Source organism: Neopsephotus bourkii, unplaced genomic scaffold, assembly GCF_033783945.1.
Source record: "Neopsephotus bourkii isolate Nb327-2 ecotype Australia unplaced genomic scaffold, CSIRO-AGI_Nbou_v1 NB_1076, whole genome shotgun sequence".
NCBI classification, from domain to species: domain Eukaryota; kingdom Metazoa; phylum Chordata; class Aves; order Psittaciformes; family Psittacidae; genus Neopsephotus; species Neopsephotus bourkii.
The window spans coordinates 421542-430304 of record NW_026901564.1 but is presented as its reverse complement, the minus strand read 5'-3'; positions in this window follow the sequence as shown (position 1 = coordinate 430304).

Here is an 8763-nt window from a genome sequence, read left to right as displayed (position 1 = left end):
GTAAAAGATACTGTCTCACTGTATTTCTTATTTATCAGCTTTATTTTGAAATTTTATTTTGCTATAGAAGAAACTAAAAACTGTCAAAACCTGTTCCTAGTATGACTGGCTTTTGAGAGAGTTTTATGGACAGGTTTTTCTCTTCCACGAAGAACACAGCATATGAAGAACCAAACCATTACACTAGCTGCACTTGTCATTTCAAGGAGAAAAATACGATAAAGTAATCAACAGAGGTCTGAAAAGGGTTGGGTTTTTTTTTCCCCACCAGGCTATATGTTAGCAACAAGAGCCTTAAAACTTGGTTTGTCCGTTTATTTGTTTTGTCCCCTAAATACAGTTACACGAGATTTCAACACAGCATATGCATGCAACCAAGCACTACATCCATTAAAACCATGTGGTATTACTAGACACTTTTTCTGTACCAAAATAACTAGTATTTTTTTTCATTTTGAACTTCAATGGAAATACAGATTGTTATCATGTAATACCAGAGAACATATATCCATTATTTTCAATTTCTCATAGCCCACCAGGTACCAAGTACTATTATCCCTCCCTGATAGCTCTGCAATACCCCAGCCTTGCTTTGGCTAGACAAACACGATATTAACCTGTAGGAAATTGTGTCAGAAATACCAGCAAGAATGGAGGCAACAGCTTAGTTTAAAAAAAATACATAAAATATTTTACAGACCTTAAATCTCATGAGAATGGAAACATTTCTACTGTATCACTGAAGCAGTTGTTAAATAAATAGATAAATAAATAAATAATAACCCAACGCACATAATTCCCCTTAGGTGCTTGGGACTCTAAAATTGTAAAAAGAACTGAAATTATTGAAAGTAATATTACAGTGCCAATTATGAACCTAAAAAAATATCTAAAATATGTCTACTTTTGATAACCAGAAAACTAACAAATGTGTTTGTTTATAAGAGCACATGATGCAATCCCAGATAATAAACAATTCATAAGAACAGAAAGGGGCATTACCACTTAAAAAAAATCTTTTTTCCATATCTCAACTTAATGAATTGTGCAAGAATTTCTATTTTGCTCTTCTCTACATTAACAAACAAACCAACCACAATGTATTTCATCAAAGTATTCTACTCTGGAAAAAAAAACCAATAAATCCCTAAATCCGAAAAAGTGGGTTTACTTTCTCTATGATGTCTGTCACTTGTGTTTTCCTTAGATGATGTCTGGAGATGTTTTTGTTTGTTTCTGTTGGGGTTTTTTGTTGTTATTGGGTTTTTTTTAATTATGTGTGGTTATATAACCTTTTAATTTCTTAATTATAGTCTAAGAAAATACCAGGATGTATGTAATCCCCTGGAATTACTGTGTGACATGATATCCTGCTTTATTAGTACAACAGAAGAGTAACCCAAGGCGCAGTGGGATCACAAGGCACCATTTGTTTTCATAATAAGATCTAGAATATGGCAACAAAGTAAAATTTGATTCTGATCTGTAAATTTTCAGGGAATTAATGAAATCTGCCCTGATACTAAGAAAAATAAATAAATACACCACCTTCCACCCACCCCCCCACCTCCCAAACCCTCCAGAGCTGTCATCTCTTTTTACTAGTAAACTTCAGCGAGGAAGTTGACCCGCAGTTACAGCAGCGCTGCCTTATTCACTGAGAGGAGTACTCAGCCTTCCAGATGTGGATGAGACGGCCCTACAGGCACAGCCCCTGCCTGCCCCTCCCGGGAGCATCTCCTAGCCGTACACCAGCGAGGCGTATTTGCCTGTACGCAGATCATAGTGGTTCGGTTCCACGCCTCGCAGCAACAGTTCATTTTCACCAGAAACGGGGGAGGAAGAAGGGAAAAGGGGGATGAAGAAAACCCAACAGCAAGTACTACGGGATTCATGCTGTTGAGAACTTAGCAGGGGGAGATTTCATTCCGCCACATTAACACCTCTCCCAGACGCCCAACCCCTGTCACCAGCCACAAACCTGGAAACGAACCCTCCCCTCCGCCCCCCCGCTGTAACTCCGGGAGCGGTAGCAGCACAGGGGATCCCCGGAGCCAACCCAGTTCTGGAGAAGAGGGTCAGCCCGAGGGGCCCGGCACTGCCTCCCGGGCTGCTCTGGGCCAGGCGCGCCCCGGCGCGGCCCCCCCGCAGCAGTGTCAGCCCGGCCCGGCCGCCGCAGCTGCGGTGAGTCAGTGGGCACCAGAATAGCCGCTCTCCGCAGCTGCATCCCGTCCGAGGAAGCATCACCTCCCGCCCTGGCGCAGGCGAGGGATGCTCCGGCTCCGTCCTCCCTCTACCGCGGCCGGCAGGGAGGACCCACACCGGCCCTACCGGGGTCCCCTCCTCCCTGAGCGGCAGCGGTGTACCTTGACGCTGGCGTTGCTGGTCTGGGTCTCCGCCTCGACGCCGCAGCAGCGGGTGGCCCTGGACCGGGCGGAGGCTCCGGGCTCCCTGCGCTCTTTGCGGCGGGGGCCGGCGGAGGGTGGCGGCTGCTGCCGGCTCTGGTAGGCGAGGACGGAGGGGATGGAGTCGGCCGCGTCTGTCTTAATGAAGAGGCCGTGCAGGGTGGTGGTACCCTGCGAGATGGTGGTGGTCTGGTGGGAGGAATTGGACTCGTCCGAGTCCCGGCAGTAAATCACGCCGCTCTGAGAGACGTGGATGCTGGGGGCGCAGCCCATCCCTTCCCTTCCCCTCCCCGCCCCGCTGCACCGCCGGCAGACCGGCCCGCTCCGCTCCGCTCCCACCTGCCGCCCGAGCGGGCTGCGGGGCCACCGCCCCTGCGCCGCCCACCCCGCGGCGGCACCGGCACCACCCCCCACCGCTGGCGCTGCCCCGGCCGCTCCCGCCCCTGCGGCGCCTCCCCGGCACCCCCGCCCGTCCCCCCGCGCCGCCCCCAGGGACCCCAGACCCTTCCCCTTCTCGGCAGCCTCTTACGAAGCGCCTGCGACCACAGGGTCCTTGAGCCGCGGGGGCAGGGGCGAAGGAGGAGAAGCGTCACCAGTGGCGCAGCCCCCTCCCGACCCTGGCAGAGGGTCTGCTTGCAAGCGTTCCGTACACACAACATCACACCATCCGCCTCCCCACTGTGACAAGTACCTTTTCCTTTCTTTTCCTAAAAGCAGTTAAAAATACTTATTTTGTCAGTCAAAATGCACCTACTTTTCTTAGCCGTGGGTGAGCAAATCTCAATTGTCTGGGGCGAGTTCAGAGCCACAGAGCACCCACTGCAAGTTAGGAAAAAGGCCAGGATTGTTCCACAATTTTTAATGCTGTTTTTCAATCAGGCCAAAATTCAAAGGCACGAGCTGCTGTTTCAGCCTATATGTCTGATAGCTGCCAATCCCTCTTTCCACTCCCTGGGGAGACAATCAAGCAAAATGTTTAATGCTGCAGAGATTTACACACCTTCTTAGCTTTCCACAGTGAATAGTTCCATTGACCTAAGCAACACTACCTATGAGGTGTAAAGCTAAACATGTGGGGTTTAAGTCTTTGCAAGATTCTAGTTTAAATACCCCTGTTTTCAATGGCACATTGTAAATCTTTCAAGTATTGGTCTTGTCATCCAAGCAGCATGCTGCCTGCCTAATAAAGCATTTATCTGACACCCAGTTCTTCTCCTTGGAGCACTACCTGATGTTTGATCACTGTTTCTCCACCTAGTTTTTAGGAAGTGATGTAAAAATACTACAAATGTGAAGCACAGTTAGTGCAAGGATTGTGATGCTGAATGACAAAGTTCTTTGAAAGTGTTATTTTGGTTCCTAAGGCTCCTGCATTGCTTTCATGGATTAGAGACCGGTTTATTCAGAAGTGGAGGCTTCACAGCTAAAACACCTCAGTTTAGAGGACTGTTTGAGCCTTTAGCCTCTGCTGATCCAGACCATGGCTTATTCTAATTATGGCGATATGGGCACTCACTCATCCATTAACAGCTGGACTGAGACCAATCTGTTTGACAAACTATGGTTTTCCAGTTACCAGAGAAAACCTCCCTAGTTTTCCTTTTAGTTGTTGATATTCACAACCCAAGTCATGACTCAAATCCTAACATAATGCTTTGCTGGTGGCTGTCTTTGAGGACTACCTTGGAGACAGGCGTAATACCAGTGAAATGAGGCAGACTGCACTTCATCACCCAACCATGCAGCCCTTCTTGCTCCTCAGGCTGCAGTTCTGGATGAGAACTCCCAGTCTCCCAGAGCATAACACATTAAGTTGCATATTAATGTACCCTAAAACTGCATTTAATAACAAAAAAAAAAAAGCAAGAAGTTGTATGTATTGCTTGCTATATTTTCAAGTCCCATTTAGTTTCTGTTAAAAGTTTGGAAACTGAAGTTGGGGATTTGAGTTACCTGCCCTAGACCACACCTTAGATGTGCAGCAGAGCCAAGAGTTCAGGAATGGCACTCGGGACATGTACATTGGTGTAAACGACATTGCCCCAGAAGACCTCTAGGGGTTGTTGACTATCTAGTTTGAGACTTTGCTCATAGGAATTTACCCACCCCAGGTATCAACAGCACCCAACATTTTAATAAAGGAAGGAGTATTTTGACTTTGTAGACTGAGCTTGGTGAAAATGTCATGTCACATCCTAACTGTGTTACTAGCTATTCAAGGTCCATTTTTCTGAGCAGATATCAAGGATAAGTTATTTCACCCATCAATATCTAAGTTTCCTTAAAATCCCAGCACTCAGGTGTTGTTTTGTTGTGGTTTTTTTTCCCCTACTGAATACTTTGACAACACTGTTACGCTGTCAAGACAGTGTTGTAGGCACTTACCCATCCTTACATGGATTTCCATTGCTTAGGTTGAGTTGATGTCAGAGAACAAGTTTTAGGAACAAAAAGCCACAGCTCTGGAGAATGTCTGCTAAATGCAGCTCTTGGCTGTTTTAGGGTAATAGGGAAGGATCACCACTGAAGAGGATAATCCTGCCTGTGCACAGTGCCAGAGTGTTTGAGAGAAGTGAAAGCTGCAGGATGGGAAACTACGTGGACCGCTGAAAAGCAACAGAGAAGTGGGGAGAATAACTTCATGCTTTGTCTGACAGCAGAATCACAGAACTGTAGGATGGCTGAGGCTGAAACAGTCATCTGGTCCAACCCCCTTGTTGCTCAGGAAGGGCCTATCTGGGTGGTATTTTAGTATGTCCAAGGATGGAGACTCCATCACCCCTTTGGGCACCCTTTTCCAGTGCTCGGTCACCCTCACAGTTCTCTCCTGATGTTCAGAGGGAACCTCCCGTGTTTCAGTTTGTGCCCACTGCCTCTGGTCGTGTCACTGGGCACCCCTGAAAAGGACCTGGCTCTGTTTCTTTGCACCATCCCTTCAGGCATTTACATCCATCAATGAGATGCCCCCAAGATTTCTCTTTCCCAGCCTGAACAGTCCCAGCTGTCTCAGCTTCTCCTCATGTATGTGGTGCTCAGAAGGAGCTTAGAGAGATGGAACAAGCAAGTGGTAATAGCATGAGTGGAGACTGGAATGGGGCAGAGTGAGTGGGTCAAAGGAGAGGGATGTCTGTCTGCTGCTGGAGTAGGAAGTAAAGAAAAATAAAGATTCATTTTCCTAACATTGGTATTTGTCTTGCACCTTGCCTGTAAGAGGACAATCATGGATTTACTGGACAGGGAGGGAAGAGGGTATATTTACAACACATGCATGCATGCTTACACCACCTTTTATGGCATGCTTAAGTCATACTCCTGCAGGAATGTTGCTGCAACCTTCCCTGACTGATGCCCACTAAAGCAGAAGGCTTTACTGTGAGCAGCACATACTAATTCAAACAGGGACTTCCGGGAGGGACAGTTAATGTACTGAAGCAGAGTCTGCCCTCAGAAACACATTATTTAGCATGGCCCAAGAATTAAGCCAATTCTCTGGAAGATATTCACATGTACCAGTTTTTTCCACTACTAAAGAGCTTTCACTGCCTTTAGTTGCAACTGTATAAATCCTAAGAATTTATTTAACCAATTTAACCAATTCCTTACATGTTACTCATTTTACCATGATGAATTGAAGTGCATGAGAGATTCTGGAAGCCGTCAGTGGAATCCTGAAGTGTCTCATCTTTTTTTTTTTTTTTCCCCAGTAAAACCAGTGGATATACATTCTTTATGGTGTTTACACCTGCAAATCCCTCCACAATGAAGAAAATATACTCCTCCAAACTTTATATCCCTTCCAAAGCCAGTCATAGGCTTCACTCTGACCTCAATATTAACACTCTATGCTACGAGTAGACTGGTAAGTTTATGTTGGCATTATTTGAAGCAATATCTGTAAATCCCAGTTCATTGCAGTAAGAATACACTACTTCAGAGGTCACATTTTACAGAGGCTTAAAAATCTGGTACTTGACAACCAGCTACTGAAGACAGCTACCTCTATTCATGGTTCATTTACTGTAAAACCAGTTTAAGAATGTATAAATAAGCCTGTAAAAAAAAAAAAAAAGAAAAAAGAAAAAATACTAGACTCTTAGGAAGCTCAACAGTTTCTGTGTCCTTTCATACTGGTCCGAAAGATTTCTAAACTACACTACAAATCTAACATGCTGCACTCCCAGATTAAAGCAAAGTAAATACCTAGAAATTGTTTAAATTATCAAGATTACATGCTATGTTTTTAACTTAAAATATATATGAGGAAAATAATAATCATGGCAGCTAGAATAGAACTCTTTTCTGTATACCTCTATTTTGTTAAAAAAAAAACCCAAACAAAACAACAACCAAACCCACCTCTACGATATTTTGGTAATAGATAATCAAATGTTAACCTTGTGCTTTTACTCATCAATACAAGAAATAGCAGTGCCTGGAAAACAGACAGATATTAAATACAAGAGGAGAATGTTATTTCTTTTGCCTAAGGAAAAGCAGGATGTATTTTTCAGCCCACAAATCCAGTGACTATCTCACCTTTATGATCAAGAGTAACTTCACTGAAAACAACCTTTCTCCAAATCAACTAAAAAGCAAAATCAAAACCTTTTTGTTTTCCTTCCCCAAACTCCTTTCACTTCATAACTTTGAAAAATCAGTCACTGCAGCAAAGCTGTGTTTTAATTTACCATGGGTTGGTTAGACTGCATTTGCATGCTATATTCTGTGAGTGCTGTGAATAACAGCCTCCTGATAGCAACATCCTGCAACAAAATTCCCCTAGGTAGGTATTGCTCAGACAGAAAGGTTTTGCTGGCATTGCTTCCTAATCACACCATAAACCCCATCTTTGGCCTTCTCTTACAGTCAGATTTTGACTGGCTTGGACAGTGCCAGCTGTCCCAGTTTTCCCCAGAAGTTTGTGGAATACTTTGCACTCTAGACTGTGCTCCTAACTGTATCGGGGGTTGGAACTAGATGAACTTTAATGCCCCTTCCAACCCAAACCATTCTATGATTCTATTGAAATTTTGCAAGCTCACTCAAAGAAGAAGAGCTGAAAAGGGAACTCAGTCTGGCTACCCTTCCATCAGCAGTCTGTGTCACCGAAAAGGCAGTGAGGCACAGATTCTGTGGAGAGTGCATGGAGGGGCATGCACCTTCCTGCACTCTGCCTCTCCATCCCTTTGTATATGAGCAGGGAAGAGCTACAGGTTCTGTCCTCCCCTGTCTGCTGCTGCTTCTTTCTCTCCAGGGGCAGGAGAATATGCAGTCCTGGGCGTTTGCTCCTCAGTGCTAATAGGTGATGAGCTACCCCAGGGATGCAGATTCCCTCCTGGGGACAGACACCTGCAGGACTTTTCCCTAAAATGGGCCACTGTCATCAATATCAGCATATGCTCACACAGCAAGCCTTTACTACTCTGCTGTGAAGAGGAAGAGTAACATATAGCACGGTAACTGCAGGCTTCAGCCAACAGCAGTAGCCCTACGTGTTAACATTATTCCCTTTGAGGAGCTCAACTTTTTTGCAGGACAGTGGACAGATACTTGTCCTTACAAGCAGATTTTCTACAACAAGATCCAGTCACATTTAAAAGGCTTAGATACCTGCTCTTCACCAAACCCTTTGCTTTGGTGGACAGAAAACTGGATCAAGTAATTCACACCACTCAAAAGTTAAGAAAAGCAACAGCGGCTCTCCTACCGGCATTGAAAAGTCTTCCATCAAGACTTTGTTTCTTCACAGATAGCTTGTTCTTTGCTCGCTGTTACTTTAGTAACACAACTCTCTTGATTTATTCTTGTGCGGGAATATCTGGGCAGCAAACCGCGCTCGAGTGGTCCCTGCATGCGCAGAGAGCCTCTGGTGCTGCGCACCGGCACAGCTGAGCGCAGCTCCGGGCGAAACAAGCCGTGTTGAGCGGGGTCAGCAGGCGCTGCGGCAGCACCAGCACTCGGACACTTCTGCAAAGGGGCCCCGGGGTGCCGCCCGCAGCGGGAGGCCACCCGCACACTGCCAGCACCGGCCGCCGCTGTGCCGCGGTTCTGGGCGCCCCGGGGGATCCCTCGCCATCGCCCCGCTGCCCCTCGACCCTCCCGGCTACCCTTTACCTTCGTCCCCGGCCCGTTCATCCTCCAAGGAGCGAAAGGGAGCGGGACCGGCGCTACGGTGCGGCTGCCCAGGTGAGTGGGGCGGGACCCGCCGCTGAAGACGGCACCTCCCCCGGGGCCGGGCCTCCCCCCTGGAGCTCCCCGGCCACCCCGCCGGGCTGGAAGCGCTCCAGGAAAATGAGTCCTTGCTCCGGGGCTCCGCTGGGGAAGGAGGACAAACCGGCTTCACAGAGTTGTCCCCCCG